Below are 14,828 nucleotides of genomic sequence, written 5' to 3'. Positions count from 1 at the left end.
GTCTGCTTATTTGATAAGGAAACAGAAAGAAAGAGCCAATACAATAAAATGGAAAAAACTGTTGACGAACAATGGAGTATTTAAATTACTGAAGACATTCTATATTATGTAACAACTGAATATAAGAAATTATATAAAGAAAAGATTGCTTTAAATACAAGAGAACAAGATGATTTTTTGTCAAATATAGATAAGGTGATAGATGAGTAGGACAATAATTTTCTTGAGAGTGAAGTTAGTACTACGGAAAAGATTTGGATTGCTATAAAATCAATGAATTTGAATCAAACTCCGGAATATTATTAAAAAAGAATCTTATGAGGTTGATAAAAATGAATTCGAGAATTTATTATTAACTAAATGCATCCAACCGGAGAGGAGAAGAGAGATAAAAGTTGAGGAACTGGAGACCTATAATCCTTCTTTGTGTTGATTACAAAATTATTTCTAAGATTTGGAGTAACAGAGTTAGAAGTTTTATTGATAGAATAGTCACAAGAGAAACTCTGTGCCGTACCAGAAAGATCAATTGTAACTTACTTGTTAGGGACATTATAAATTATATTATGCAAATGAGAGAATTCTGGATAGGGCAATTGTGTCTCTTGATTGAAATAAAACATTCGCCCGAATAGATATAGAATTTCTACTTAAGGTGAGGACAACTTTTGGTTTCGGAAGTAATGCTGTTGCACGGGTGAAGATGGTATACACTGGCATATGTAAAAAAAAAAAATAAAAATTGCATAAATCATATACTGGGTAACCCTATCAATATTGAACGTTCTGTAAGACAAGGATGACCCTTATCAATGGTACTTTGTTATTCACCAAGAACCTTTGTACAGGCTGATTAGAAAAAATAAAATAGTCAATTAAACTTCCTCGAGAAGTTTCAGTTTGTGTTGTCGGATATGTTGATGATGCAAACATTGTAGTTAGAACAGAGAATTGTATCGTAGAAGCAGAGTCAGTAATAGAGAAATATGAAAAGGTTACAGGAGCGGTATTAAATAGAAACAAGAAGAGCAAAATTATTGGCATAGGTAACTTTCCACGGAAAACCACATGGCCATCTGATTACCTGGAAGTTGTGGTAGATTCTACAAAGATTTCAGGAATTGTGTATTCAAATAATTATGTATTAGGTCTTTATGGTACCTGGGATAATATTAATAGTAATGTTGAGACATCCTTAAACACGTTAAAACAATAGACTTATAACTGTACACACAAAAAAAAAAAAAAAAAAAAAAAAGCCATTTATATCAATGCCAGTGTGTGATCAAAAATATGGTATGTATCGCATGTGTAACATTTTCAAAAGCAAGTATGTAAAAGAATAAACAAGGTGGTTACTTAGTACATCAGGAATGGCCGTTATCAGCCAGTTGAGATACTACCGCTGGAGAGTTATGGGGTCCTTTGACTGGCCAGACAGTACTGCATTGTATCCTTCTCTCTGGTTACGGTTTTTTCCCTTTGCCTACACAGACACCGAAAAATCTGGCCTATTCTTTACAGATTCTCTTCTGTCCTCATACACCTGACAACACTGAGATTACCAAACAATTCTTCTTCGCCCAAAGGGTTAACTACTACAATGTAATTGTTCAGTGGCCACATTCCTCTTGGTAAGGGTAGAGGAGACTTTAGCTATCGTAAGCAGCTCTTCTAGGAGAAGGACACTCCAAAAGCAAACCATTGTTCTTTAGTCTTGGGTTGTGCCATAGCCTCTGTACCATGGTCTTCCACTGTCTTGGGTTAGAGTTCTCTTGCTTGAGGGTACACTCGGGCACACAATTCTATCTAGTTTCTCTTCCTCTTGTTTTGTTAAAGTTTTTATCGATTATATAGAAAATATTTATTTTAATGTTATAACTCTTCTTAAAATATTTTAATTTTACTTGTTTCCTTTCCTTGCTGGGCTATTTTCCCTTTTGGGACCCTTGGGCTTATAGCATCCTGCTTTTCCAACTAAAATTGTAGCTTAGCATTTAATAATAATAATAATAATAATAATAATAATAATAATAATAATAATAATAACAATAATTAAGTAATCTAAGTTAAAGCTTCACAGAAGCAAAGGTGGTCTGGGTATTCAAGACATACATGACAAGGCTTTGAGTATCTTTATAAGTAGTTTCCTAAAACTGTATTTGACGGGATCAGAATTTAATGTATTAACGTATTACTATTGTAAAATTAGATTAGATGGAATTATAAACTGTGACTTTGTACGTGAAGACTATGGATTTATTGGTAATATATATTTTGATTGTGTATAGATACCGTAAGGAAAATTATTCGATGCCAAAATTTTCCAATAATGAATTGTAAAAATTTACAAAGGTATTAGAAAAGGTGAGTTTCAAAGTTGTGGACAGTTTCCATCTATTTGACTGGGAAAGCGTTTGGAAAATAACTGTAAATTAATCTATGTTCAGGACAGGATTGTTATTTACAAGTGTATTCAGCAGGTATTCCCAACAAGGAAAAAATTACATGTTATGCACTTGACAGATTCTTCATATTTTCTAAATTGGGGCAAAGAGGACATCACTAACCATGTTTTATGATTATGATAAAACGAAGGAAGTGTTAATCTGGGTAAGGGGACTAATGAGTTATCTGTGTGATACAACATTCAATATACATATTGACCTTATTTTCTTCGCATTTCCTAAGATAAGTAGAATAAAAAAAAATTGTAACATTACGTTCATTGTGGATGATCAGAGACCATATTTGTGACATGGAAGATTTAAATACCAGAGTATACTAAATACTTCTATGCGAAGTTCTACTTTGGAAAAGCGAAGGTTGATTAATGGATATGTTACGAATTTTTTTTTTAAATAAAAAAAAACATGTAATATGTATCAAATATGAAATTCCATGATGTATGCAACACTAATTTAAGTGAAAAAAAAAAAATTTAAATATGTTCATTCCCCCAAAAATTTTTGGGTCCAACCGGCAAAAGTACTCAAGTCTACATGACTTCATTGCCCAATTCCAACATAAAGTACTCAATACATCAGCCATATCGGTAGTTCCAATAAAGAATAGGTTGAAGAGCTGCTTTAAAGGGTTTCAATAAAGATTAAATTGAAACGTACCTTTAAAGTTTCAATAAAGATTAGGTTGAAACGCAGCTTTAAAGTTTTAATAAAGATTAGGTTGAAATGCAGCTTTAAAGATTTTCAATAGAATTAGGTTGAAACACACCTATAAAGAGTTTCAAAAAAGATTGGATGGAAACACAGCTTTAAAGCTTCAATAAAGATTAGAGCGAAACAGTTTTAAATAGTTTCAATAAAGATGATGATGAAACACAATTTTAATAAAGCTTCAATAAAGATTAGGTTGAAACGCAGCCTTAAAGAGTTTCAATAAATATTAGGTTGAAACGCAGCTTTAAAGTTTCAATAAACATTAGGTTGAAACGCAGCTTTAAAGTTTCAATACAGATTAGGTTGAAATGCAGCTTTAAATTTTTTATAAAGAGGTTGAAAGGCAGCTTTAGAGTTTCAATAAAGATAAGGTTGAAAAAGCTTTAGTGTTTCAATAACGATTATGTTAAAACGCAGCTTTAAAGAGTTTCAATAAGGATTAGGTTGACACGCAGCTTTAAAACGTTTCAAAGATTAGGATGAAATGCAGTTTTAATGAGTTTCAATAGAGATTAGGTTGAAATGCAGCTATATAGAGTTTCAATAAAGATCAGGTTGAAAAGAAGCTATATAGTTTCAATAAAAATTAGGTGGAAACACAGCTTTGAAGTTTCAATAAAGATTAGTTTTGAAAAGCAGCTTTAAGGTTTTTCAATAATGATTAAGCCGAAAAGCAGCTTTAAATGATCAGACACATTGATTGTCCATTCATATATTTTATAAATTTCTTTACTTTTCAATGTTTGTTATATTGATATTTGTATAGATTAAGTTGTATGTCTTTCTCATTTGTTCATAGTATTAATTCTACAAATAAGATCTTTTTATGATTTGAAATCTGGTAATGTAATTTTATAGTCTGTTGGTTTTTCTTTTAGATATAAGTACACGCAATCTACTATGGGCATCTTTACTACTACTACTACTACTACTACTACTACTACTACTACTACTACTACTACTACTACTGTAATTATTGATATCAAAATCAATAATAAAAGTTTTCGTTTTCTTATAAAGACTTCTAAAACTTTTCTCAAATCAACGGTCAATGAAGCATTCCACGAAACCGATTGAGGTGCCTTCCATCAAGGCCTTGGAAAAAGACGATGGCAGAGAGAGAGAGAGAGAGAGAGAGAGAGAGAGAGAGAGAGAGAGAGAGAGAGAGAGAGAGAGAATGGAATAAGTAGAAATATACCAAAAATGATATGTGTATGAGAGAAAATTGGAAATTGGATAAACACATGAGAGAGAGAGAGAGAGAGAGAGAGAGAGAGAGAGAGAGAGAGAGAGAGAGAGAGAGAGAGAGAGAGATGGGGGAATGGAATAAGTAGAAATATAACTAAAAAGATATGTGAATAAGAGAAAATTGGAAATTGGATACACATGAGAGAGAGAGAGAGAGAGAGAGAGAGAGAGAGAGAGAGAGAGAGAGAGAGATCTAAATAATAAATAGATAAGAAAGATATTTTTGGACATCAAAATACAGAGCAAAATGGAATACCTCCCTACCATTATCTAATTGCCCTTCCTCTTTTTCGCTTTCTTTTTCGTAGTTACACATTTCTCTCCACTTCTCGTTTTTTTTCTCTGTCAAATTCCCTCTTCTATTCATTTCCCATTCTCTCTTTCTCTCTCTCTCTGTTCTCACATGATTCCATAGACTTGGTGACAATGATGGATGAAAAGCCATCAGGCGACCGATGGTTCGTCACGACTGAAAAAAAAGGGACCAGAGTCCAAAAAGCGTCATGACTCCAACTTTAGCATTTTATTCTTCTCCGAAGTTACGTTGGAAAATCATGCTTTACGTTTTCCGGGTAAAACTCGAGTTTAGGTAGTTTTTTAATAACTTTTAAACTGAAAATAATATGGTATTGTGACTTTGAGGAAACTATGCTTATGAAAGAAGGCAGTTAACGAATTCATTTAAATATGTCCTAAAAATAAAGCAGCTATAGCAAAACCAATCAACTAAACTTATCTATGCCTTAAAATAAGGTAGCTACACCAAAACGAATGCGCTTAATCATAGCTTAACAACAAGGGAGCTTTGACAAAATGAATTAACTTAACTAAACAACGGGTTAAGGAATAAGTCAGTAATTCTGAAACATATTACATGAAATATAGTTTAAAATAGGCAGCTGTACCAAAGCAGTTTAACCAAACTTAATTATGACAAGATAAGGCAGATTAAACGACCATGTTTAACCTAACCAATAACTCATCTAAGTAACCTCAAGAATTAGAAGGATCAGATTAACCTAAAACGACCTCATATAACCTAGTTTAAGCTTTAAAACGGAGAGTAACCCAACACGCCCTGACTCAACTTAAGACTGTAATACAGTACAATTTAAAACAACCTGAGCTCATATATTGTGAAAGCTTTAATCTTTTAGGCTGAGGAAGCAAAAAAAAAAAATTCTGTCCTATGTCTATAAAGAGACATAGAAGCCAAATGACCTCATGTGACCTAACTCAAAGATGAATATGAATAATTGATCAGGTCATGAGGAGGTATGCAATCTCCCCGTAGACCTGAGAAAATTCAAGATGTTAGGCAAAACTTACACATGCCAGGCATGCAGGATGTAACATAGGGTAGCATTTGCCATCTGTCTCGGAGGGATTTTTTAATATTTGCCTTGCTTTTCATCCTTACCAAACTACACATTTAAAACAAAAAAAACTACCTGCTCAAATCTATTCATTACATTTTCTTATGGCCTGACTGATACCAGTTACCATCTGAGACCTCAGAACAGTACAGAAAAATTGGAGTGGATTGATAAAAGTTTACCATCTAACACCTACGACCTATATAGACGTATTTTTCACAGGATTGACAATTTACTGCCATCTGTCACTTCAGACCTGTACAAAATATATTTGACTGGATTGATATAAATTTACCACTGACACTTTAGACTTATACAGAAAACTTTTAAGGCTACATTAATGCTAGTTCACCATCTGAAAGCTTAGACATATATTCAAGAATTCTTAGGACCAGATCGATACCAGTTTACCGTCTGAAACCTCCGAATTATACAGAGTATTTTTCACTGGATCGTTACTAGTTTACCTTCTGACAGTTTAGATCTACACAGAAAACACAGTATTTGACTGTAATGATGCCAGTTTAGTATCATCTGTCACCTCGGACCTAAACAGAAAACCTTTGTTTGGATCGACAAATATTTACCATTTGACACCTAGGAAAATCTTTGACTGGATTGATAACAGTTTACCATATGACACATCAGAGTTATACATATAATCCTTAAATAGACTGATAACAGTTTAACATCTCCAACCTTGTAACAATACAATGATATCTTGACTGGGTTGCTGCCATACACCTCTAACCTAATAGAGAAAACATTTATGGCTCCATTTCGAATACTAAAGATTTTCATGTTTAACTAGTATAAGCATATTTAAGCTATTTCGATGATGTGAACAACTTATTCAAGTTGTCAATTACACTTTTAACTGATCTGACACTGTGGTCCTGCACCTGCCTTAGAGTTAACATCTACCCCTTAAATAATTTTCCAATTTGTAATGTTTTCAATCACAACAATCTCCAGTTAATTTTATACTTCAAGAAATCGCTCGATAGGTAACCTTCGAAATTTACAATCACTATTGAAGCCGGACCAAAAGAAACGTCAAAGATTAATATATCAAGGAGTGTCACGAAGAACCAACGTTTTAGGTAAACCTGAAAGAATACTTAATGAAAGTAAAAGTCATGCCATTATATTAGGCCTTTTTGGGTAGTAGGTGTTCCAGTTAAGTCTCTGTGAAGATGATTATGACTTATTCAAAGGGTGTCAAGTCCCTTGAGTTATGAGAACATGTTCAGGATTTTGGAACTCGTAATTTGAGATCGTGATGGTGGTGGTGATAAATTCGCCACTACAAATGTCTATCATCACTCCATCTCTACAAACAATCGTATAAAACCACGTTTTCCGACCTTTAACATACATAGCAAGTTAATGATCTAAGGAGAATAAAGTGTAAAATTGAGTGAATTTATAAATTGGTTACTAAATACAAAGAAAATTCAGCCTCTGTTAGAAATGACCAAACAAAAGGGCCAAGAAGTTTGTTGATCCAGAAAATTATTACAGTATATTTCAAATATAAGAGCTGAAAGAGAAAAACATACAAAATAACATTCTCATAAGCGTAATTCTATATGATCCTTAAAAACATGACTACTTGCATCATTATTACTATTCCAAACAACAACAACAACAACAACATTAATTCTAATAATAATAACAAAAATAATAAAAATAATAATAATAATAACAACAACAACAACAACAACAACAACAACAACAACAACAACAACAAAAGCAATCTGAGATTTCTGACCTCTGCCAAAATTTAATGGGGTCGTCCATGACCGAAGATCTATCTAGGGTGAAAATTTCGTCAAAATCCGTTGAGTAGTTTTGCCATAATCCTGTCCCCAGACACACAAATAAATAAACAAATAAATAAACTAGAACCCAGATCTGAATCATCTCCAAAATTTAATGGGGTTCGTACATGACCTAAGATCTATTTGTGGTGAAAATTTCGTCACAATCCATGGAGTAGTTTTGATGTTATCTTTCAAATGGCGGAAAATGAAAATCCAGAGCCGGATCATCTCCATAATTCAAAGGGGGCATCCATGACCTAAGATCTATCTACGGTAAAAACTCCAAAACTCGTCGAGTAGTTTTGACGTAATCCTATCCACAAAAAAAAACAAATCTGGATCTAGAATCCAGATCCAGGTCCGGATTACTTCCAAATTTTAAGGGGGTCGTCTACGACCGCAGATCTGTGGTGAAAATATCGTCAAAATCCGTCGAGTAGTTTTGGCGTAATCCTATCCACATAAAATGCTTAAAAATGCAAATCCGGATCTAGAATTCATATCCGGGTCCGGGTCCGGATCCGGATCATCTCAATAATCGAATTGGGTCGTCCATGATCTTAGAACTATCTGTGGTGAAAATTTCGTCAAAATTCGTCGAGTGCTTTTGATGTAATCCTGTCCACAGACACACGGACAAACGAATAAATATAACCTCCTTGGCGGAGGTAATAATAATAATAATAATTATAATAATAAAACTTTTTTATATTCTATTTACGGACAATCTTTTTCTTTTTTAAATAGAAATTAATCACCTTACTTATGAATTTTATATCCACTTTCTATATTACATCTATACGTCAAGAGGGTCATAGCAGTGTACCAACTGTGTCCCTCGCACTAAAACGAACATGAAAATTCATGTCTGCTTTTCTCCTCTGTAACATTGCCAATATTTGAACATGAAAATTCTTGTTGCTTTGAGATTTTGTATATAAAGGAGAGTGTTCTTTAATAAACAACTTAGTTGATTGCATCCTGACTTGTTGCTTTGAGATTTTGTATATAAAGGAGAGTGTTCTTCAATAAACAACTCAGTTGATTGCATCCTGCCTTTCAGTCATAACCTCTCTCTCGGCACCGTCACATTGGTGACCCCGGAAGTCGACTCCCTCCCACTGCCTTCCAACCCCACCTCCCTCGCCCCTCCATCGTTGGTACTATGACGGACTCTACTACAGCAGTTGGCGCTGCAGCCGCCCCATTAAAACTTTCACCGTTCGCCAGCGGAGAGGCATTTGCTTGGTTTCAGCGCGCAGAAGTCCAGTTTCGCATCAACGGCGTGACTCGCTCAACCACCAAAGGAGATTATGTTCTCGCAGCGATACCCGAGGACACCTTCCCAGAAATATCCGACTGGCTTTGTGAACAAGGAGACACGCCAATAGCGTATGACGCCCTCAAAACATACCTTCAGCAGCAGTACTCGCCGTCGCCAGCCGCCCGTGTAGCAAAGCTTTTTCAGCTCTCGCAACAACCGTTGGGGGACCAAAGGGCTTCGCTTGCCCTCAGGGAAATGACCAGTATCGCTCGCCTTCAGCCTGCCGCAGACAGCCCTCCTCGTGAGGTGAACCTACTTCGTGCCCTTTGGATACGCCGTTTACCCGGACCTATACACGCTGCCATACCCGAAGTCGATAGTTTACCCAAAAAGGACTTGATGACCAAAGCCGACGCCCTTATGGACAGCCACTTCAAGACCTCCATCAACGCCTCCACCCCTGACCTTGGATTCCTGCTCCCATGCGCCGACAAGTATTTGATTTCATTTACGGCCTTTCACATCCCTCGTGACGTTCTACTGCACAGCTGCTGAAGGCAAAGTTCATTTGGAACGGCATTTCTAAGGATGCTAAGGATTGGGTCCGCGCCTGTACTTCTTGACAAATTTCCAAAGTACATCGACACACGGATTCAGGAGTGGGCACCTTTCCTCAACCTCAGCGTCGTTTCGCACACATTCACGTCAACGTGGTAGGCCCCCTACCCACATCACAAGGACATCGTTACCTGTTTACCATCATCGACCGCTCCACCCGTTGGCCTGAAGCCATTCCCATGGAAACTGCAACGTTCGCCTCATGTACATCTGCCTTACTCTCTGGATGGATTGCAAGATTTGGTATCCCTGAACATATTACTTCTGACAGGGGAACCACTTTCACCTCTCAATTGTGGACATCATTAGCGAATCTCCTGGGCATCACCCTACATCAGACAACGGCCTACAACCCCGCTGCCAATGGAATGGTTGAACGTTTTCATCGCACCCTCAAAGCAGCTTTGATGTCCCGCTGCAAGGATTGCAACTGGTTTACTCAGCTTCCCTGGGTCCTCCTGGGACTAAGGACCACTCCTAAAGACGCCCTCGACGTCTCGGCAGCTGAAATGGTGTATGGCGACCCGTTGGTCGTCCCTACCGAATTTTTTCCTTCTACAACCTCCTTCGACGATCTCCAGCGCATACGTCACGTCGTGGGAAAATTTACTCCATGCCGCCAGACTTACAAGCCCCCAGCAAAGCATCACATACCAACAGACTTGCACTCTGCAACGCACGTCTTCCTACGCAACGACACTACCAAGCCATCACTAACGCCCCCTTACACGGACCCTTTCCTTGTGATCCGACGCAGTCCGAAAGCATTCCTACTAAACATTCGTGGCAAAGAAGACTGGGTCTCCATTGATCGTCTAAAACCTGCTTATCTCCTGCCAGATGACCCGCCTACAGTTCGCCTCTCTAGATCAGGGCACCCTATTCAACTTGTACAGTATGTCATTTTTAGGGAGGGGGGGGGGGCATGTACCAACCGTGTGTCACACAATTGTACATAATTCCTTTTGTATATATTATGCTTGTATCTTCGCTCTTCCCTCGCACTAAAACGAACATGAAAATTCATGTCTGCTTTTCTCCTCTGTAACATTGTCAATATTTGAACATGAAAATTCTTGTTGCTTTGAGAGTTTGTATATAAAGGAGAGTGTTCTTTAATAAACAACTCAGTTGATTGCATCCTGCCTTTGAGTCATAATCTCTCTCTCGGCACCGTCACAGCAGCGATCTCATGGACCTTTATGAAACTATAATAGTCATATAATTGGAACGAATATTATTTACAGGAAATTTATAATCTTCGGTGTTTCACAGGGAGGGTATCATTGCTAACTGGGATTTTTTTTTCACCATTATAGTATGTGGGCTGAGTTACTACTATGGGGTTTCTGGGTAGATGGGGAGTGTGTCACCTTGGCAGAGAGTCATAAACTTCAGGGCAGTCTTGAACGGTGAAAAATCTGTCAAATTTAGAATTGTGCCAAATACTGGTTTGGCTAGGCCTAGGGTGAATATTAAAGGCCTCATACACAATATTGACGCCAATAATAATAATAATAATAATAATAATAATAATAATAATAATAATAATAATATTTACTGAAAAACTATATAACCTTAGTTTCAACGCATAAAGAGAAGTATATCAATGTCAAGCAATATAATAATAATAATAATAATAATAATAATAATAATAAAGAGCAAGTATCTGGTTATATATATATATATATATATATATATATATATATATATATATATATATTATGCAGAAGTACATTGGCACTATATAGTGTTATGCTAGATATAAGTATTGATATATGCGTGATTATATATTTATGGTAATAATGTATGGGCATATATATATACATATATATATATATATATATATATATATATATATATATATATATATATATATGTGTGTGTGTGTGTGTGTGTGTGTGTGTGTGTGTATGTATGTATATGCATGTATGTATGCGTGTATATATGTATTTATATATATATAATGTATATGTATATGTATGTATGGGTATGTATGTGTATATGTATGTATATGTATATGCATATGTATATGTATATGTATGTGTATGCGTGTATATGTATATATATGTATGTGTATATGTATGTATGTATATGTATATATATAATATATATAATATATATGTATATATATATATACAGTATATATATATATATATATATATATATATATATATATATATATATATATGTACATGTTAATCATGTGTAAAAAAAACATTTATATGCAAGTCTATGTAGGTGTCTGTATATGTATACCAGTATGTGTACACGTATGTATATGACTATGTATATATTATGCATGTTTGTGTATGAATGCCAGTCTGTGTATACATATGTATGTTTTTTATATATTTATATATAGATGTGTTTTATATATACATATAGTTTTGCTTATGTATTTATATAGATAAGGTTACCGTTATTCATATAAATAAACTGTATTGAAAGTCAAAAACAAGAATTTACCAGTCACCAGAAATGAACCTTTTTGGCAGGTGTCTAATGAGGTTGGATCTCCGCCCAGTAAACACCTGACCACAGCCCAGGTAGCTGGTATGGGAGTGTCATTGTTCTGTAAGCCTCTATATGTATGTTCGTATGTTTACTTCCCTATAAAATGTAAAAAACCTCTCTCAATAAATCAGTCCTCTGAAGAAGTATCACGAAACTAGTCAGGACTTAATCATATATTTCGTATTTCCATTTTCCCTGTGGTTCTTCTGCATCTGAGCATCACGTTTTCCTGTGATTTTTATGCATATATATATATATATATATATATATATATATATATATATATATATATATATATATATATATATATATGCGAAGCTGGTCTAGTGTAGAGTAAATAATTTATTAATGTATTTTAACTATATATTTAATTTGTGTATTTGATGTGAATAGCCAGGTCCTAAGGTGAGTTTCTCTCATGTAGGTATAAGTTTGGTATGCAAATTACGTAAAACTTTTGTCGTTAATCTATTTGTATTCTTCATTCAAGTCAGTATATGTAAATTTACGTTATTTTCAAGAAGCAACTTTTTATTTCACGTATTTTGTATCGAAGTCTTATGTAATATGTTTACGAGTGCTATATGATCCATACGAGATATGAAAGAGGGGTTATGTAAATCTTTTTTTATATTTTTATGAGGTATTGCGTCATGTTTGTGAGAAAATACACAATATTTGCCACGTGTTTTGGAAGGTTCTTGAAAACCCCAGTGTTAGATTTTATCTTTTTTTTATAGGTGGGTGGAGCTAGCTAAGACAGTTGTCTCGTTGTTGCGTTGGTACGCGTCCAAACATTTAATCATTGGCAACCTTACACTTTCAAGCCAGCCCCCAAACTTCCAGATCTCTGACCTACAATAATTGAGAAGTTACTAATTTCATATATATATGCATATATAAATATATATATACATACATACATACATACATCTATATATATATATATATATATATATATATATATATATATATATATTTATATATAATATATATATATATATATATATATATATATATATATATATATATATATATATATATATATATATATATATATATATATATATATATATATATATATATATATATATATATATATATCACATGCATACATGATTTCAATCAATGTAAATATCACCCAAAAAAGGCATTTAATACCGAATTCTATCTATGGAATATATATCCACTTGGAATTCCTTTTATGGTAACAGCTTCTGGTCGGGTGGAGATTCGAACCCCCACCTGTGGGCCGGAAACCATGCCAGCAACGACTCTACCGACTGAGCTATCAAGAGAGATAAAAGTTTATGACAAGTCCACGTACATATTCCTGTTGAATTCAGGAATCTGTTCATAGACTTTGAAATAAACCCATCTCCACCATGATAGCTGAATCGCGATTTTGCTACACATGGTTATTTTAAATGAACATTTATCACAAGCACACGTGATTTCAATCAATGTGAATATCACCCAAAAAAGGCATTTAATACCGAATTCTATCTATGGAATATATATCCACTTGGAATTCCTTTTATGGTAACAGCTTCTGGTCGGGTGGAGATTCGAACCCCCACCTGTGGGCCGGAAACCATGCCAGCAACGACTCTACCGACTGAGCTATCAAGAGAGATAAAAGTTTATGACAAGTCCACGTACATATTCCTGTTGAATTCAGGAATCTGTTCATAGACTTTGAAATAAACCCATCTCCACCATGATAGCTGAATCGCGATTTTGCTACACATGGTTATTTTAAATGAACATTTATCACAAGCACACGTGATTTCAATCAATGTGAATATCACCCACGAAAGGCATTTAATACCGAATTCTATCTTGGGAATATATATCCACTTGGAATGCATTTTATGGTAACAGCTTCTGGCCGGGTGGAGATTCGAACCCCTACCTGAGGGCCGGAATCCATGCCAGCAACGACTCTACCGACTGAGCTATCAAGAGATAAAAGTTTATGACAAGTCCACGTACATATTCCTGTTGAATTTAGGAATCTGTTCATAGACTTTGAAATAAACCCATCTCCACCATGATAGCTGAATCGCGATTTTGCTACTCATGGTTATTTTAAATGAACATTTATCACAAGCACACGTGATTTCAATCAATGTGAATATCACCCACGAAAGGCATTTAATACCGAATTCTATCTTGGGAATATATATCCACTTGGAATGCATTTTATGGTAACAGCTTCTGGCCGGGTGGAGATTCGAACCCCTACCTGAGGGCCGGAATCCATGCCAGCAACTACTCTACCAACTGAGCTATCAAGAGAGATAAAAGTTTATGACAAGTCTCCGCATATATTCCTGTCAAATTCATGAATCTGTTAATAGACTTTGAAATAAACCAATCTCCACCATGATAGCTGAATCGTTAGTTTGCTACACGTGGTTATTTTAAATGAACATATATCACAAGCACACGTGATTTCAATCAATGTAAATATCACCCACGAAAGGCATTTAATACCAAATTCTGGGAATATATATTCACTTGAAATTCATTTTGTGGTAACAGCTACTTGCCGGGTGGAGATTCAAACCCCCACCTGTGAGCCGGAAACCATGCCAGCAACGACTCTACCGACTGAGCTATCAAGAGAGATAAGAGTTTATGACAAGTCCTCGTACATATTCCTGTCGAATTCAGGAATCTGTTCAGACTTTGAAATAAAACCATCTCCACCATGATAGCTGAATTGTGAGTTTGCTACACGTGGTTATTTTAAATGAACATATATCACAAGCACGAAGGATTTCAATCAATGTAA

The sequence above is a fragment of the Palaemon carinicauda genome, chromosome 9 (assembly GCF_036898095.1).
Source record: "Palaemon carinicauda isolate YSFRI2023 chromosome 9, ASM3689809v2, whole genome shotgun sequence".
NCBI classification, from domain to species: domain Eukaryota; kingdom Metazoa; phylum Arthropoda; class Malacostraca; order Decapoda; family Palaemonidae; genus Palaemon; species Palaemon carinicauda.
The sequence above is the reverse complement of the archived record's forward strand: the minus strand, read 5'-3'. Positions refer to the sequence as shown.